The 19,708-nt window shown below is 46.9% G+C and overlaps 1 protein-coding gene across 5 annotated transcripts in view; it reads right to left on the bottom strand.

The window, feature by feature from the left end:
- The window catches only part of Mettl3 (methyltransferase like 3), a 210,296-nt gene that overhangs the window by 98,775 nt on the left and 91,813 nt on the right, over positions 1-19,708 (bottom strand). The gene's annotated exons all lie outside the window — the stretch shown is intronic.

The following is a 19,708-nucleotide window of genomic DNA, read 5'->3' on the forward strand; positions in this document are numbered from 1 at the left end:
TTTTCCCTTTTTAGCTTGCTTGAAAAAATACATGCCCTTAACAAAGGAATGGTCATCTAGCAGTAAATGGTAAGGAACCCAGGTTGCTGCATCATGTAAACTAGTCTTCAGTTTTGAAGTTGACATTATCTCTCCTCTTGATATCATGAGTCAGTAGGAAGGGGGATGTGCATTTATATAAATATTAGGTGAGCATAGAAATAAATTTTATTATCAAAATTCTATTTACAGTATTTTTATGAATCTCCCATACTGTTCATATTGCTAACTCTCACACAGCTGTAACTGTTGACAGGTAAACATGGGATTATTTTCAACCTTCTTGTTTTTAAATTTTTTTTCTTAATCTATATGAGGATTATAGGAATTAATTTTTCTTATTTGCTTTACAAAATAATTTTTTATATATTTTCATTTGTTCTCAATCATTTTTCAAGTTATTGAACTACAACTTTGTGACTCAATACCCTAGAGAAAAAAATTCACCGGAGGTTCATTTGCTTGTTGGGTTCCCTTGCCCAGAACCAAAATAAGGGGTGGTGCACAGAAACTTACACTGTTCTGACAGGGACATTTATTTAGCCATGGGTTAATTGGAATAGAGGTTATTAACCCAAAAGTATGTCATACTATACCCAGCCGCAGGCTGCTAATCACAACAGCATTATCCCAGAAAGGTACCATCATTCTAATCCTTGAGAGTGTACCTACATCACAACAAACCCTCCACCCCCATTTATGGTCAAAGGCTAGGTAGGAGGAAGGGTTTTGAAGACCACACAGCACCTCCCCAAAAATAAGTTTCTCCTTTGTCAAAAGTCCCTTCTGGGGTTAAAGTGCTGTGCGGTCTCCAAGGACTTTGTACCAGAGTATTAAATAAGTAAACTCTAGCCCATTTAAGGCCACCCATCTGCCACCATGCAGAAACCTACAACTCATGCATATTCCCAGGAGTAAGAAAAAACTAAAAAATCTGACTATCATCTTATTGGCTGACTTAAAGGGCCTGATGATTTGGTCCTTCCCTCCGGACTACCCCTGCAGGGTTACCGAAAGTGTCAATTACAACACATGAATGTTGTGCTGCTTGGATTTGTTTCAGGTAGTATTTAATGAACATCCGGTGCACAGACTAAACTGTAAAACTCTGGGTGCTCTAAAATTGCATATTAGCAAATAATACTGGTGTAGAGGCAATTTTTCTCACATCATGCTTTTTAGGGATGGAGACAAGATCAGCTTTTTAAAAATTGTCATCAAGTTACTGATAGCTTCTGTTGGAAGGGGCTTGTTGGTCTGAGTGTTTTAAACAGATTACCTTCTGAAAATGTGGCTCTCTAAGAATAAAATTTTAATGTCGACCCGGGACAAAGGATATTATCTTCAGACTCAAGAGCCGAGATATAAAGCAGATCCCATCACTGAAGAGGGTTTTTGTTTTTGGCTAGAAAAAGGAGACCCAGAGCCAGGATTAGAAGACGAACTGGGAAATTATAATAAATTATCTGTCCCTCCAAAAGGTCGCCAGCTTTTTGTAAAGGTTCTTTAAGAGAAATAATGGAGTTATCCAAATCAACCAAAAACTCAAGAACCCTATCTAGAGACCAAGAAAGCACAAGTGTGTGTGGAGATAATCTATGTTAAGCAAAAGACTGGGTGATTTTATGAAACATGTCCAAATTGAGATCCATGTCAAAGGCACATTTGAAAGGTTCTGTTAAAACAGATTAACATGACAGTAAATCTGTTGATGGCAGGAGCTTCCTCTCCTCACAGAGGTGGACCAGAAAGGAAGCCAAGAAGTCTGGGGCGACATGACGACTACCTCCATAGAAAGACAATCTAAGTCTTTCACACAGATTGGTTTTGTTTTGTCAATGAAAATCTTTTGCTGATTATAAAAAAAATCAAAAATTTTAAGTAATTTGTATTTTTCCTAACAGTACTTACCTTGAACTACTTTCTTAGGAGTATCTGGGATCTCCTCCCTATCCAACCAAGAATTTTGCATAGTTCCCCCATCTCCGTTTCCCTTGTTGGGTCACCCGGGGTGGATGGATACTTGCCCTGAGGCGACCCTGGGTCAGCTTACAAGAGTGTGCTGCTAGGTCTGACTCATCAGTAAGCATATGTGAAAATACCATTCAAACTCCTGTAAGGCACCTGGGGCAGGATGGGCGGGCAATAACCCGAAAGTAGTTCGAGGTAAGTACTGTTAGGAAAAATACAAATTACTTAAAATTTGTGATTTGTTCCAACACGGAGTACTTACCTCGAACTACTTTCTTAGGAGACTTACACTTTAGGAGACGGGGGTGGACTTACAGGCTGGACGACCCGCCATACCGGTACGTGATACGGGACCTAGATAGGAGGCTAGGTCCAGGGTAGGAGAGTCGGGGGAAGCACGCAAAAGCCTACTTGATTGAAGTCACCTTTATGCATAATCCGGACATGGTCTTCTACAACATCCATCTCTCACATGGGAGGAGGGAAAAGAAGGGGACAACAAGGGTAGCAAGGAAAAGAGGGGAGTAAGGCGGAAGCTTGTATTGCTTGCAATTACTCCCCTCGGTCTACCCCAGGGCTTTAGCCTTAAACTTGTTGAAGGGCGGAAAGACTGGTCCGATGGAGAAGGAGTCCAGGGACTTCCTCATAGAGTCTTTCAGGTAGTGGACCGTAACGGTGGACTACCTGGACCATGTGCCCGCCCTCATGATTTGACCTACTGCCATGTTCTTGTCGAATTCCCAGGAGGTGCTAAGCCCCCTAATGTCATGGGGTCGTGTCTTGCCAGGGACTGCCGACCCCTCACTGTCATAAGCCCTTTTATGATTTGTCGAAGCCAAAAGGAGACCATGTACTTAGACACTGCTTTCTAAACTGGGCCTGAGGAAACAAACAGACTTTTGATGCCCGGCCGAAGTCTGGCTGTCCTGTTAAGGTACTTCCTGATAGTACGCACTGGGCACAGGAACAAGTCTTCCGGGTTGTCTGAGTGAGGGATCGCCGGGATCGAGAAACCTTCAAACCTTGGGTCTACGATGACCAGGTTTTATGCTTTGGCCACAAAACTAGGCAGACACTTAGAGGCCAGGTCCTTCCACCCTTACGAGTGTGAGACCGCGAACGACAAGTCGTGGAGCTCGTTCACCCTCTTGGCTGAGGCCAGAGCTAGCAAGAACAATGCTTTGAGGGTGAGGTCTTTATCCAGGATAATTTTGCGAGGTTCGAAGGGTGGCCTAGGCAAAACCTTGAGAACCTTAGCCACGTCCAACTGCAAGACCAAGATTGATCGACACTCCTGATGAGCATGGAAAACTGACGAGAGGCCCTCCTGGTCAACGCCTCTGAGTAGAAATACTTGTCCCAGTGCTGCTTGGACCCCTTTGATGGCTGAAATGGAAACCCCTAGGTAGTCCCTTAGGTAGACCAGGAAGTCTGCAATCCTGTGGACCGATGCATCCAGGGGCCTCAGGTTCTGAGCCGCATACCACTTAGCAAATGTGGCTTTCTTGGCCTGGTAAACCATGAAAGAGGATTTCCTAAGATAACCGGTCATCCTCGAGGCTGTCCTCTTTGAGTATCTTTCCTTCCTTAGTAGAAGCCCGATAACCTCCATGCGTGTATCTGAAGGCACCGGGGGTTCTCAAAACCTTTGGAAGTGGGGCTGGTGTAGCAGATTTTCTCTTATCGGCAGAGGCCACGGAGGAAGGATAGCCCGGGCTTGTAGGTCCGCGAACCACTCCCTCTCCGGCCACCACGGCACTACCAAAGTCAACCTTGTATCTCTTGACTGCCTGGTCCTGTTGAGAACCTGCCTGAGAATCCTGAAGGGAGGAAAGGCATATACATCGAATCCGTCCCCCGAATGTTGAAAGACGTCTTCGAACACTGCTGCTGGGTCTGGCACCGGGGAACAGAACACGGGGAGATCAAGCTGGAAGCTCTGGTACATAGAACTTTCCCTGCCTCAATAGTGGGGGAAGCAAAATCTTATTTGACTGACCAGACTCGAAAGTTCTCAAATCCAGATCCAATCGTCACCTTAATCCTGATCCAAATCAACCACATCTGACCAAGGCTACTCCAAGGATAGCCTTGAGCCTTGAGAGGCACTAAAATTCCATTCAATAACTGATATTCTACCTAAAAGTGGCATCAAGGTCACCCTCCCCTGTTCGTTGCACTCACAGACGAGTGCAAAGATGTCGACAAAGGAACACTCCAACTGGAGATTGTCTGCCTCCGTCGGTACCAGTATGAGGTGCGGTGTCCTAAGGGCAGCCAAATCAAGAACACCCTCATGCCAAGGGGGGTAAAGGGTGTGGCAAGATGCTCCTAAAATTCACTTCCTTCCACTAGTATGACTGCTCTGCCCCAAGAACAGAATCAGGAACGTACAGTACTTGGGAGCCTAAAAAAAGACTGATAAGCCCAACAAAACAGGGGGAAGAATCCCTGGGACTATTCATACCAGAGATGGAAAAAGTAGTACGTACTCTACTCTCTGTGGACTAGGGAGAAGTGACGGTCACAGGCTAATGCTCCGAGGCACGGGGAAAAGGTCCATCGGCCCAAAATTCTTGGTACTCTATTGCGCATTTGACAGCCTCGAGCAATGATATCCTTCTAAACTGCTCTACTAAATCATTACTGAATGAAGGATGAGCAAGTTTCCACCGTCCAGTTAGGAAGGGAGGTGAAGGGTGCTGTATTTCCTCAATCAAACGGGGAACAAAAAGCATACGGGGCCGTACACTCCTGTCTAGCCTGGCTCCCATGGCAGCAAGGACCCAACTGGGTGCCATCGACCCCCAAACGAGAGGTGATGTCATGAGGTGTCCTTTCCTTATGACTACAGGTTGCCTTCCTCGACTTCTACCTCTTCCTCCTCTTCTTCATCTTAGAAGAGTCACAATCGGAGGAAATTAATGTGCATATTTGTTCCTCTTCCCAACACTCACCCGATTCTTTGCAAGAAGAGGAGTCGTGGTCTGAGTAACCAGCGACAATAATGCTCACTCTGGGGGAGGAACCACACGGGTAGTTCCAACAGGATCCACAACACTGACGAAAACTGTCAAGGGAGATTGATTATGAGATATCTACCAATAATAGTGAAGATCACTGATGCCACCAAATTTAGTTAACAATAATTTTATATTCCTTATGTAAACCATACTTAAATCTTATCAAATAAGTTAGTTTCCACAAGATACTTAAAAGGCAATCCACATTCCACTCCGGTCCCAGAATAGATGACTTAGGAGAAGGTATAGAACAAGAAATGGAGGTTACGAGTGGAATTAAACAGGGTTGCACAGGATTAACTTTTTAAACTAAATTAATTACATATGTTGTCATGAAGAAAATAGAAGAGGTAGGAAACAGTTTCAGAAATCAATTAATAAAGGTAAAATCATTATTTTTAGCAGAAGATGTCTTAATAATTGCAAAGGATATTCATAATGCAAAGCGTAACATCCAGATATTAGTAGAAACTGGTAAAAAATGTGGGTTAGAAATTAATAAAGAAAAGAGTAATATTATGATTTACAATATAAAAGAAAAGCCAGATAACATAGAGGGAATCAAAGTAGTAGAAAGTTTAACATATTTAGGAATAAAGCTAGACAATAATATTATTATTATTATTACTAGTCAAGCCACAACCCTAGCTGGAAAAGCAACATGCTACAAGCCCAAGGGCTCCAACAGGGAAAAATAGCCCAGTGAGGAAAGGAAATAGGGAAATAAATAAATGATGAGAACAAATTAACAATAAATCATTCTAAAAACAGTAACAATGTCAAAATAGATATTTCATACATAAACTATTAACGCCAAAAACAGATATGTCATATATAAACTATAGGAATATATTTAAAACTCAGAAAAAGGGTAATGATAGAAAAGGCACAAAAATTAGCTAATTTAACATATTCAGTTATAGAGAAAAGTTGCAATAAAGTAATGATAGAAAAAACATTCTGGAAAAGTATTGCTTTATAATCTATTTTGTATGGAACAAGTATTATAAATCTAATAGAAACTGAAACAGAGAAACTACAAAGAATAGAGAATGGGGTATACAGGAATATTTTGGGTGCCACTAAAAGCACAGCTAATACTACTCTAAGAGGGGAGATAGGTGCATCTTCTATGAAAGCAAGGGTGCTGGATGGGAAGCTGCAGTACTTAAATCGTACCCGGAATGGGAAGAAGGAAATACTGAAAACAATTATCCTGGATATTCAAGAAAAAGAAGGAAGATGGTGGAAACAACCTGCAAAGTACTTAGAAGAATTAAGTATAGACATAAGACAGATAAGAAGAATGAACAAGGCAGAAATAAAATTGGAAACCAGAAAGTGGGATACTGAAAAGTGGAAAGAAGAAATAGAAAGTAAAGTGAGCTTAGAAATAGAGCGTGGAAAAAAGAAATTAAAGAAGAGTTATTTTATGACAATGCATTTGCTTCAGTGATACTTTTTAGAGCAAGAACTAATACGTTAAAACTAAATATTGTAAATAGACACAATGGGGGGAATGTAAACTGTAATCTTTGTGAAAATGAGGAGGAAGATTTAATACATTTTTTGTTGTTTTGCCAGGAATATAGAAAAGAAAGGAATGAAGTAATTGAGCTACAACCATACGAGGAAGACCTAAAAAAATAGTGGGATTTCTTGGTCGACCTGTGACGCCCAGTGAAAAGGGTCCTTCTTTACACTTTTCTGATATAAACCCTTCCAAATATACCAGAGAAAGATAAAAGCATGGAATGCAGAGGTTACTACCCTCGCGCGAGCACCTTGTGGGTGTCTTGTATAAAGCAGGGGCGTGTGAAAACCACTATTCACAGGCTGTCTTCCATTTAGATAATTCCTTCATCAAAGGGAAGGGCCGTAACAGAGGCCCCAGATACCGACCCCGACGCGAGCGCCCTCTGAGACATCCTTCTGTTTTGGACTTGCTAGCTTGGTCTTAGATTTTTGTGTTCTCAGTGTTTTCACGTTTCGTGGATTATTTTTATCATGGCCGAAGCTCCAACTTCACCAATACCAATGTTAAGTACCATAGTTTGTTTTGACAGCTTTTTGCAGTACCGGGCAGTTATACTCTTCCCAGTATTGTGTTTTTTATTTCGACCGGCTTAGCCTTCCGCGGTGTCGGCAGCCATTGTTGTTTTGATTTGCCTCGCTGGGAATTTCACGATAGTCTTGCCCATTTGGTACTCTGTCAATTTGGTTCTTGGTTAAGTCACTGGCCTTACGCCTTTTGAACCATTATTATTATTATTATTATTTTCCTATGGTACTTTTTGCTAGCAAGTCCAGTCTGGACGAACAAAGAATAGCGTTCTGGCTTTATTATAGTTTAGTACCCGCCCTGAGAGGCATTCGTCAGTGGACTATATCCTTTTAAAATTTTGTTAACGCAGACGTTATTCTTCGTTCTTAGTCTTGTATTTGATGTTACAATTATATTGTTATACTTATATCATATTATAGTGTGCTTAATTAGGTTCTTTATAGTGTAACCACGAGAGCGAGAGAATGGAGTTCTCGTTTTCTGTCGCTACAGTCACGAGTCTCCCTTTCTCTCGTTTTCTGTCTTAGCCTCGAGTAGGAGAGGTGGATTTCCCGTTTTCCGTTTTATACGATCACGGGTTCTCCCTCCCCCTCTCCCTCTACGGGTATATGATATTTTACGTTTTATTTTATTATGTGGTTACTGTTAATATAGCTAGCGTTATTAATAGGTCCTGTTCGTGTATGAGTCATTGTTTTGGGCCAGCTTTATGCCGCCACCTGTTCCCCTCGTAGTCCCGTCCTCTCCCCGCTACGACTTGCGAGTAGGATCTGAACATTCATCCACTCCGCCTTGAGTTCTACTCCGCCATGAGGGATACTCATTGAGATTGGAACCTATAGTTATATATCATTTAGAGTGCAACCCTCCGGCATTGCTTCATCCCCCCCCCGGTGGTCCCTTGCACCCAGACTCCGGTCACGGCCATATCCACACGAAATATTCATTATTAATCACAACTCATTTATTCCGAGCCTTTCACCGGACCTCCAGCTTCACCGGACCTCCGCACCGGACCTTCGGCTTCACCGGACCTCCGGCTTCACCGGAGATCACCAATAAGCTTAGCAATGATGTTAGCCTTAGCTTTTAGCTACTGCTTGTATTTTACAGTTTATTTGGTTATGGGCCTATCACTGAATCCTCGACCCTGTCGGAGGTTCTGCAGCTTACATTATTTTATTTTATTCTTATTTTATTAATATTTATAGTGATCCGGACCCATTTTAGATGGCTCCGGCACACTCCGGTGCAAGGAAATTTTATATTTAATATACTTTAATATGGAGCTCCGGCTCTCATTCACTGAACCATTCTATGCACACATATTCAATGCTATCTAGACTCTGTTAGTAGATCTTAATCCCTTACCAGAGTCTCAAGGAACATCCAGACTTATGTCTCCTTTATTTATAGAAGGTCCGCTGCGCTGCCAAGGGCTGCCCCGCCTCTTTCAATGATCCCGTCGGACATGACCTCTGCCGGTCGCATGCACATTGCGCTATCTCCTTTATTCGGGAGCCGGGACAAGCCCCATACATGGTGTGGTTCCCGGAATCGTGCACGCCCTGTTACGAGTTGTCCTCCTTACTCCTGAACGATGACGTACGTTGGTTTTCGTTTTGTTCCTTTTATCCTTTGGCGATGATTTAATTTGTTCCTTATTTATGTATACATCGCTTATTTCGGAGAACGATCTTTCTCCTTCATCACTAATCCCCTCACCTCTTTCAGGCCAATGATGAATCTCTTCGGACGGCAAGAGCTGCTCTTCGTCCTTGGGTGTCGGGCTTCGGCAGGAATGCTCCGTCTGGCGCACCCTATCTCCTCGACGGAGACATGGCCTCCCGACTATTCCCAGGCTCTACCACTGCAGCAGTCACTCCGGAGGCAGCTGCCCCTTTAATTGAAGCGGTCAGAGCAACCATCCCCACGGAAGACGACTCTCTATTATTGGGGGACGTGTCAGCTCTGGATTTAGACATCGAGCCCATGGACGAGCAGGTAGGTGGTGTTGAGTTGGTGGAAACTTTTTTATCTCCTACTCCTTCTTCTACCTCTTCCTTTCTCGGCTTTGATAAGCCTACGGCTTCTCCTCGGGATCCCTCCGTCCCCATACGACCCAAGGTGAAGCCACTCCGTAATTATAAGTCAATGCCTAGTTCAGCTTCGCTATTGTCTACGTCACCGGTCCCCGGACCCTCGACTGCTCCTGATATCCCTGGTACTTCTCATAAAACCATAACTTCTAAGAAGTCTAAGTCTGCCAAGTCCACGGCTTCGTCGGCGGGTGGTTCTCAGGAACCATCCTTATCCGTCGACTTGATCAGGGATATGATTTAACAACAAATTCAGCAACACTCTGGGGCTATGACGGAGCTAAAAGATATGGTGGCGAATCTGATCCGCTCCGGAACTCAGATTCCTCCGCTTTCAGCCTCAGACGCGTCGAAGTTACCCCCCTTCGATAAAAACAACCCATGGAGGTTTGCCTTGCATGCTCCATACTTAGATGGTACCCTAACTCTAGATAGCATAGGCACCCGCCCTCTAGACTCTAGAGGACCTAGAATTTTACCCCCCGGGGCTAGAATTTCCATCCAACGGCTTCGTCCGTTTGAAGGAGCATGCCTTGGTTAGAATGGACAAGGTACCGAAGGAAACGGTGATATTTCCAAAAGAACAGGCCCAAGCTGTCTGGGCCAGGACTCTGTCAGAATGGGGGTGTACCAACTCCAAGCTCACCCCACACAAAGGTGCCTACACTATATTTACAATGGCATGGTCCATTACCTTGCCACTTAATAGATAAAGTGACAGATCTGACAATACATGCCGTCAAGGAATGCTCTGCCATGCCGGCTCTCAAAGAGACGGATCCCACCTCAATGCTCATTCCGAGTACCTCTGCTACCTGGGATGACGCTTCTTCTACCTTCACGGTAGGGAAGCTAGACCCAGACTGCGCCTCTACTCTTTTTACTGAGAAGCTTCCCAAATTACCAGAGAATCTTCTCAAGACCGAGTTTGAGGCACGTAATAGGTTAGCTAGATCCCTCCACTCCATCACCTCCATAGAGTCCCTAGCCTCTGTTTACCCGAATGAATCTTTGTTCAGGGTCTTCACAAAGAACCTGCTTCTGTCCTACCAAGTCGACCTCCACGACTTCTGGTCGGCTCGGGTTAGCTGCAGAAAATACGTTCTGTCTGAGGCTTCTATCAGACATGAACCAAACCGGCTGATAGCGTCCTCCTGCTGGGGTAAGACCCTATTCCCTCAGGATGAAGTTAATAAAGTTCTTCAGGACGCTGCGAGGGCAAACCAAAATTTGCAAGTAAGGTGGGGCTTCACGACCAAAAGGAAGATCGAATCCCACAAACAAATTTTCTTCAAGAAAAAGCAGAGATATACCCCTTACAAGACGAACCAGGGTCACTACCACCAATCGTCAGTTCCCCGCACGTCAACACAGTCTTCCTCTGCTTTGACTTCTCAGCAACCGGCTCTTCCTCAACAGGTGGTCTACCTCACTGCTCCCCCAGGTACACAAACCAACCCCATATCTTCTTGGATGTCCTCCCCTGCATACAACCCTAGCTACGAACCCTCCGGTTCCTTTCGTGGACACCAGAGAGGAAGCTAGAGGTAGAGGACAGTTCCGCCATCGAGGCGGACCTAGATCAAGGGGTGCCCAGGGAGGGAAGGGACCTAAATTCACTCCCTCGCAATGATGTGATCCCGGTAGGGGGGAGACTTTATCACTTTCGAGACCATTGGACCTTCAGTCCATGGGCTCAGAGCATAATATCCAAAGGCTTGGGTTGGAAATGGTCACAGGGATCTCCACCTCCACCAGTGACCCACTCCCATCCTGAAAGAGTACACCACAGAGTTACTCAAGAAGAAAGCAATCAAACTGGTTCGATCACTGAAATTCCTAGGCCGCCTATTTACAGTTCCAAAGAAAGACTCGTCGGCGTTGAGAGTGGTTCTGGACTTGTCAAAACTAAACTCTTACATTCTCTGCGACAAGTTCCGTATGCTGACTATCTCTCAGGTACGGACCTCACTTCCCCGTGGGGCTGTCACCACCTCTATCGATCTTACCGACGCCTATTATCATGTGCTAGTAGCTCGAAACTTCTCTCCTTACCTAGGCTTCCGCCTAGGCAAGAAAGCCTTTGCGTTCAAAGTCATGCCCTTCGGTCTCAGCATTGCCCCCAGGATATTCACGAAACTGGGAGAGACAGCGCTCGAACAACTCAGGAACCAAGGGATACAGATCATCGCCTATCTGGACGATTGGCTCATTTGGGCTCGGTCGACCCAGGAATGCAACAGAGCTACGACGAAAGTAATTCGATTTCTCGCCAAACTGGGATTCCAAGTCAATCTCCAAAAGTCCTGCCTACAACCATCAAGCCGCTTCGAATGGTTAGGCATTCAGTGGGACCTCTCAAAGCACAGGCTCTCCCTTCCTCCCAAAAAGGTAATGCAGATAGCTTCCAAGATCAGGAACTTTCTCAAACACAAACAGGTGTCCAGAAGAGCCTTAGAAAGAATCCTCGGCCTTCTCCAATTTGCTTCAGTAACAGATCTCCTATTAAAAGCCAAACTCAAGGACATCAATCGAGTTTGGAGAAAGAAAGCTACAATACCTTCAAGAGACAAGATCTCGAAGATCCCCTCTGTCTTAAAAATGAGACTACGCCCATGGTCCGAACCGAGGGACATCTCCAAATCGGTTCCTCTGCAATTCCCCCCTCCACAAGTGACAGTTCATACAGACGCGTCTCCGAGTGGCTGGGGGGGTTACTCCCAACATCAGATGTTTCAGGGCTCTTGGTCACCCGCCATGAAACAGTTTCTTATCAATGTTCTCAAAGCCATGGCAGTGTTCTTGACGCTGAAGAGACTGTCTCCTCCGAGGTCGACCCACATCAGAGTAGTCTCAGACAGCACAGCCGTAGTACACTGCATCAACAGAGGAGGATCCAAGTCACCCAACCTGAATCAGGTCCTGGTCACTATCTTCGCCTTGGCAGCAGAAAAGAACTGGTTCCTGTCAGCAACTCACCTAGCAGGAGTCCAGAATGTGATAGCGGACTCACTATCCAGGACGAAACCACTGGAATCAGAATGGTCCCTAGAAATAAATTCCTTCCGGTGGATACTCAGGCTGGTTCCGGGCCTCCAGGTAGATCTATTCGCGACTCAACTGAATCACAAACTTCCCTGTTATGTGACCCCAAACCTGGACCCTCAGGCTTATGCCATGGATGCATTAACCCTGGATTGGAACCATTGGAAGGAGATTTACCTATTCCTCCAGTGAATCTTCTAATGAAAGTTTTACACAAACTACACTCCTTCCAAGGGGCAGTGGCTTTAGTAGCACCTCACTGGCCAAAGAGCAGTTGGTTTCCTCTCCTCCTCGAGTTGAAACTCCGTCCCTTCCGGATCCCATTCCCCAAACTGACCCAAGTAGTCCAAACTCGGACTGTGTCAGATTCCTCAAGGATAGCCAAAACCCTAACTTTGTGGACTTCATGAAGTTTGCAGCTCGTAGAGACGCGAACATTGACCCGGAAAATGTCCTCTTCATAGAATCAGACAAAAGGGACTCTACAATTCGTCAATATGATTCGGCCGTTAAGAAACTAGCAGATTTCCTTAAGAATTCAGACCATACTTGTATGACTCCTAATTTAGCCATCTCCTTCTTTAGGTTCCTATTTGACAAAGGCCTAGCAGCTAGCACTATAACCACCATCAAGTCAGCTTTGAAGAAAATCTTCCTTGTTGGGTTTAACATTAACCTAGCAGATTCCTATTTCTCATCTATTCCAAAAGCATGTGCTAGGCTTCGACCTTCGGTTCGTCCACAAAAGGTCTCTTGGTCTTTGAATGATGTCCTCAAACTTGCGTCAGACACGGACAATGAATCCTGCTCCTATATCACTTTTCTTAGGAAGACTTTATTTCTAACGGCTTTGGCCTAGTGTGCTAGAATTTCAGAACTAGCAGCTCTCTCACGAAACTCAGAAAACATAGATTTCCTCCCTTCAGGTGAAGTACGTCTTTCTCCAGACAGAGCTTTCCTAGCTAAAAATGAGGACCCACAAAATAGGTGGTCCTCTTGGAGGATTATTCCTCTTCCCCAAGATACTTCTTTGTGTCCAGTCACTACTCTCAGGGCCATTTTAGCTAGAACTGCCACCCGCTCGTCTGACCCCTTGTTTATCAGAGAACAAGGAGGTACTATTTCCATTCAAGGCATTAGACAACAAATCCTCTACTTCATTAAACAAGCTAATCTGGAATCATTTCCCCATGCTCATGATATCCGGTCAGTAGCTACCTCCATCAATTACTTCCAAAATATGGATTTTGATGACCTTAAAAAGTACACGGGTTGGAAATCTCCTATGGTTTTCAAACGCCACTATCTAAAGAACTTACAGGCCCTTAAATACCAACGGTTGCAGCTGGGAGCCTCATCTCTCCCCATTAATCTCGTGTTCTTCCTTTCATCCATCTCTTCTCTTCTCTTCTCCCTCCTACCTGCCACTCGCACCACGTCACCGCTCTCCTTGGTGGTTCGTTAGCCCTAAGAATATTCCTATGTTTAGTTCCTATGGTTATTAACTGTTATTGTGTTTACCGTAACTTTAGCGTTTGGTTATTCTTAGCCATGTAAGCTTTGTTGCATATTGTGCTCTGATACTCGGATGCTTCCTTGTTATCATGTTTATTTAGCCTTACGTTCACTATATCCTTTGGCTAGTTTGTAATTTTATGCTTACTTACATTAATATAATATATTATTTTTGTTACATGGTGTTTATCTCTCTCCTCATTAGGTTACTATTTTTTTATTGGTCTTGGAAGGCATTCTCTGGTACATTTTCACCGGGCGTCACAGGTCGACCCAGAAAAGGGATTTTGACGAAGGAAAAATCTATTTCTGGGGAGAGACCTGTGACGCCCGGTGAAACCCTTCCCTGTTATTTTGTACGATCCCACCCTTTCCTTTCCAAGCCGTTTGTTCTTGCAGAAGGATGTCTCAGAGGGCGCTCGCGTTGGGCGTCGGTGGAGTGGCTCAAGTACGGTATCTGGGGCCTCTGTTACGGCCCTTCCCTTTGATGAAGGAATTATCTAAATGGAAGACAGCCTGTGAATAGTGGTTTTCACACGCCCCTGCTTTATACACGACACCCACAAGGTGCTCGCACGAGGGTAGTAACCTCTGCATTCCATGCTTTTATCTTTCTCTGGTATATTTGGAAGGTTTTATATCAGAAAAGTGTAAAGAAGGACCCTTTTTACCGGGCGTCACAGGTCTCTCCCCAGAAATAGATTTTTCCTTAGTCAAAATGCCTTTATTTTTATTTAGTGAAACAAATATAGAAAAGAAAAAAGAAGTATTAAACATGATGTGGAAGAAAAGACATAAACTTTGGAGGCACCGTTGTAAAGGCTATGCCTCACCCCAGAACCTGAACCTGAGCCTGAACCTAGATGATAGCATAGAGATGACATTGCTATCCTTGCTATTATGAAAATGGCACAATATCACAAATTTTAAGTAATTTGTATTTTTCCTAACAGTACTTACCTCGAACTACTTTCTTAGGAGTATCTGGGATCTCCTCCCATCCGACCAGAATTTTGTGTAGTTTACCCTACTCCCGTTTTCTATGCGGGGTAATCTCTGGCGGAGAGATACGCGCTCAGAGACGACCCAGGGTCAGAGAGCATGCTTGCTCAGGTCTCGATCTCCAGTAAGTTTTGACAGATAGGTTTCTATTAAGTCCTGTAAGGCACTCGGGGTAGGATAGGCGGGCCATAACCCGAAAGTAGTTCGAGGTAAGTACTATTAGGAAAAATACAAATTACTTAAAATTTGTGATTTGTTCCAACACTGAGTACTTACCTCGAACTACTTTCTTAGGAGACTTATACCTAAGGAGGTGGGAGTGTACCACAGGACCCAGAGACCATGATGAGGAGAGAAAAGGGGGAACCTAGATAGGAGGCTAGGTTCTGCTGACCCTCCAAGAGAAAACACGAGAAATAGGGAAAACTACCCAAAAAACTAACTTAGTGTCTAAGTAACTCACATCTGTAAAAATCCTTGGAGACGTATCCATTTATTGATGATGTATCCCATGGAAGTTAAAGGATTTTAGGGTCATTTCAGGGAAGGTAATAAGGGAACAAGGGGGGGGGGGGGTAAGAAAGAAACCTGTGTCTCTTGGACTTACTGCCCGTGGTTTCCCTGGGGCTACCATTTAAATCTTTTGAAGCGTACACATTTAAATCTTTTGAAGCGCTGAAATGACGGGACCAAGAGAGAATCCGTCCAGGGACCTCCTCGAACATTCCTTCAGGTTGTGAGCTGTGAAGGTTGACCGACTAGCCCAAGTACCTGCCCGCAGGATTTGGCCGACTGCCATGTTCTTCTCAAAGGCCAACAAAGTACTAAGCCCTCTGATATCGTGGAGTCTAGGCTTACCCGGAATAGGAATCCCTACACTACTGTAGGCTCTCATGATCACTTGCCATAGCCAGAAGGAGATCGTATTTTTGGAGACTGGTTTCTTTACTAATCCTGAAGAAACGAACAGACTCTTGATTTCGGGTCTAAGTCTGGCTGTCCTCTCCAAGTACTTCAGTACTGCTCTGACAGGGCACAGCCGCATGTCCCTCGGGTTGTCCGAACGTGGGATTGCCGGCACCGAGAATCCTTCAAACTTGGGGTCCCAGACTACTGGGTTCTGGGTCTTGGCCACAAAGGATGGTACGAACCTGAAGGTAGCTTCACGCCAGCCCTTCGAGTGTGACACCTCGTATGAAAGTCCATGAAGCTCCCCTACCTGTTTTGCTGATGCCAGCGCTAACAGAAAAACTGTCTTGAGGGTGAGCTCCTTGTCCAAGATGTCCTTTAGGGGTTCGAAGGGAGATTCTGCCAACATTTTCAGGACTCTAGCCACATCCCACTGGGGCACCCTAACTGCTTGAGGGGGGCACGATTGTTCGAAGCTCTTGATGAGCATCGAGATGTGTCTGGAGGAACCCAGGTCGATGCCCTTCAGAAGGAAGACTTGTCCTAGGGCGGCTTGGACTCCTTTAATGGCTGGGATGGACATATTTACCTCGTCCCTGAGATAGACTAGGAAGTCAGCTATCTCCAGGATGGAGGCTTTCAACGGCTTGATGTTCTTCACGATGCACCACTTTGTGAAGGTAGCCCCATTTAGCCTGGTACACAGCGGCTGACGACCGTCTCAGGTAACCTGACATCCTTGTTGCGGTCTTCGCCGAAAACCTTTCCTTCCTCAGGAGATGCTCGATAACCTCCACGCGTGAAGGCAGAGGGACCGAGGGTTTTTGTGGAACCTTTGAAAGTGTTGCTGCAGGAGAAGGTCTGATCTGTCCGGAAGGGGCCAAGGTGGAAGGCGCGCCAGTTCCTTTAGATCCGCGAACAACTCTCTCTCCGGCCACCAGGGTGCTACCAAAGTCATCAACAGGTTTTCCGCTCTCCTCAGCCTGTTGAGGACTTGTCTGAGCATTCCGAAGGGAGGGAAGGCGTAAACGTCGAGGTTGTCCCAAGGATGCTGGAAGGCGTCCTCAAATGCCGCCCCCGGATCTGGCACAGGAGAACAAAACACGGGGAGCTGTGCGTTCAGCCTCCTGGCGAAGAGGTCTATTACTGGCGAGCCCCACTTCTGAATCAGAGTCTCGGCCACTTCTAGGTGCAAGGACCACTCGGACCCCACCACTTGACCCATTCTGCTGAAGCCGTCGGCCAGGACGTTTCTCTTCCCTGGAATGAATCTGACCGAGATCTTGATCTGCTCCATTTCGGCCCATTCCAGGAACTCCAACGTGAGGCCGCACAACTCCTTCGATTTTAGCCCTCCTTGCTTCTTTATGTAGGCCACCACCGTGGTGTTGTCACACCTCAGTGCCACGGTGTTTCCCCGGAGCCTCTGAACGAACTCTAGGCACGCCCTTTGCACTGCCATCATTTCCAGTACGTTGATGTGCAGGTTCTTCTCTTCGGCGACCCATCTTCCTCTCGCTGTGCTGTCGAGGAGATGAGCACCCCAACCCTCCTTTGATGCATCCGTGAACAGGAGCATCTCCGGAGGGTCAGCTGCAAAGGGCATCCCCTTGAGGGTGTTTGATCTGTTGTGCAACCACTCGAGGACCTCCTTCATCTCCGGGGACATCGGGACCACCTTGTGCGGGGAGTCTCTCTGGTTTCAGGCCTCCTTCAAGTCCATTGTACTCCCCTGAGTTTGAGTCTCCCCTGTGGGGCTAGCTTCTCCAATGACACGAAGTGACCTATCAGCCTCTGCCAGTCCCTGGCTCTCCTGGGCTGACCCGACAGGAAGGGCCGTAGGATCTAGCTCAAGTTGTCCAGTCTCTCAGCGGAAGGGAAGGTTCTCGCCAACCGGGAGTCCAGGACCATCCCGTGGTAGGTCATCCTGGTGGAGGGTATCAGTTGGGACTTCTCCAGGTTGATGGTGATACCCATGACATTGCAGAACTGCAGGAGCTTTGTGCCTTGCTCCCTCAGTACTTCCCTTGAGGCTGAAAGCAACAACCAGTCGTCCAGGTACCGAATCAGGCGGATGCCTTGTTCGTGTGCCCAGGCTGAGACTGTCACGAAGATCCTCGTGAAGACCTGAGGGGCTGTGGACAGACCGAAGCAGAGGGTCTTGAACTGTAACGTTTGGGTACCCCATTTTACCCTTAGGTAATTCCTGCTGGAGGGATGGACAGGGATCTGGAAGTATGCGTCCTTGAGGTCTATGGACATCATGAAGTCTCCTTCCCTCAAGGCCGCTAGGACCGACTTCGGAGTGTCCATCTTGAAGTCGGTCTTGCACACGAACCTGTTGAGGGCTGAGAGGTCCATGACCGGTCTCCAGCCCCCTGTCGCTTTCTCCACCAGGAAGAGTCTGCTGTAGAACCCTGGACCTGGGTTCTTGACTGGTTCCATTGCCCCTTTCGCCAACATAGCAGAGACCACTTCTTGTAGGGCCGTCCTTCTCAAGGGGTCCTTCGGTGCCAACCATTCCGCCTGTAGATCTGGTATCAGGAAGGGCAACCTGTACCCTTCTTTCAGGACTGTCAAGGTCCAAGGGTCTGATCCGTGGTCCCGCCATGCTTGCCAAAAATGTTTGAGGCATCCCCCCACTCGAGGCTTCGGCAGGAGTAGGGGGCCTCTCTCCCTATCTCCTTCGGGAGGCGCGGCCCGAACAACCTCTTCTGGCAGCTGAATAGGAGGGCCTGAAGGCTGACTGCGCAGCCGACGTTCCCCTACAGGAGGGCTGCAAAGGTTGCTGCCGGGATGTAGTAGGGGCGTCTCTCCTGGGCTGGTTAGGTGAGGCGCGAGGAGGGAGAGGGACGTCAGAGGGTGCCCTTCTATGGTAGGGTCTTCTTGCTGGAGGGGGCCTGGGTTCTCCCGCATCCTTTAGTTTCCTCACCCTCTCCACCGTCTCTTCCACCTCCTTGAGGAGGAAGACTGAGTCGTCCCACAGTGGAAGGCTCCTCAGGGAGCCGCCTTACTAGTCTGCTGAGCACAGTGTCCCTTTTCCTCAGTATCCAGTAGGCGGTTTGTGCTATGGATTGATAGGAAAGGAACTTCAGGGCCTTACCTCCCAAGCTAATCAGCTCCTTCAGCAAGGCCTGATTCTCCGGGATTGAGAGGTCGTGCGAGGACTGGAACCCTACCACCGTGGAGGCCCACCAATCCAGCCACGATGACACATGAATTAAGTCCCTGGACAGCTCCTCCATCATGGAAGTCTCCGCTGGGGAGAAACAAACCGGGGCAGTGGTAGCCCTCTCCTCTGCTGCACCTTGTCCCAAGATGGCGACTGCTGGTTCCATCGCACAGGGCCCCGCGCGGTGTCCTTCTGGGAGGTAGAACCGGGACTGTGTCTTCAGGCCCTGGAGAAGTCTAGAGACGCTCTGGCTCTTGGGAGCTTCCGCATGGTTGGCCACGATCTTGTTAACGTGCGCCAATCCCAGCTTCACATCTTTAGCTAAAGGGAGGGCTAGCGAGGGCCTCTGTTGTACAGGCGCAGCCACCAACCTGCTGAGGCTCGAGAGCCAGACTTCGTCAGTAGAGGGCTCCGGTTCGTCCAGCCTATGGTGTCGCCTGATGAGGTCTATCACCCTCCTGTATGCTGAAACCTCCGCTGGCGAACCTTCTTCCCCGTCCTCTACATTCTCCGTTGGGCGTCCCAGTTCTCGTGACGGAGGACCTCCGACGGGGGGAGTCGTACGTGGAGGAGGCATCTTCCTGGAGTGGTCCAGTCTCCTCGCTTCAGGCAGTAGGACGGGCATCGCCGCTGGAACGGAGGCCTCCGTCCTGGATTTATCCCTTCTTCCGGCGGACCAGGGGTCTGCGGGCTTGCCCGTCGAGGAAAGGAGTTTCTCTCGCTCCGCACGATGCATCGTAGATCTTGAGGCTGGGACGCGGCTGCCAGACCAAAGGGGCGACTCTCTCCACTGGGCGGATGGAGTCGGAACCTTCGCGGACTTATGCCTGTCCCTTGGTGCCCGATGAGACGAGTCCCTCTGTCGGTC

The sequence above is a fragment of the Palaemon carinicauda genome, chromosome 1, assembly GCF_036898095.1.
Source record: "Palaemon carinicauda isolate YSFRI2023 chromosome 1, ASM3689809v2, whole genome shotgun sequence".
NCBI lineage: Eukaryota > Metazoa > Arthropoda > Malacostraca > Decapoda > Palaemonidae > Palaemon > Palaemon carinicauda.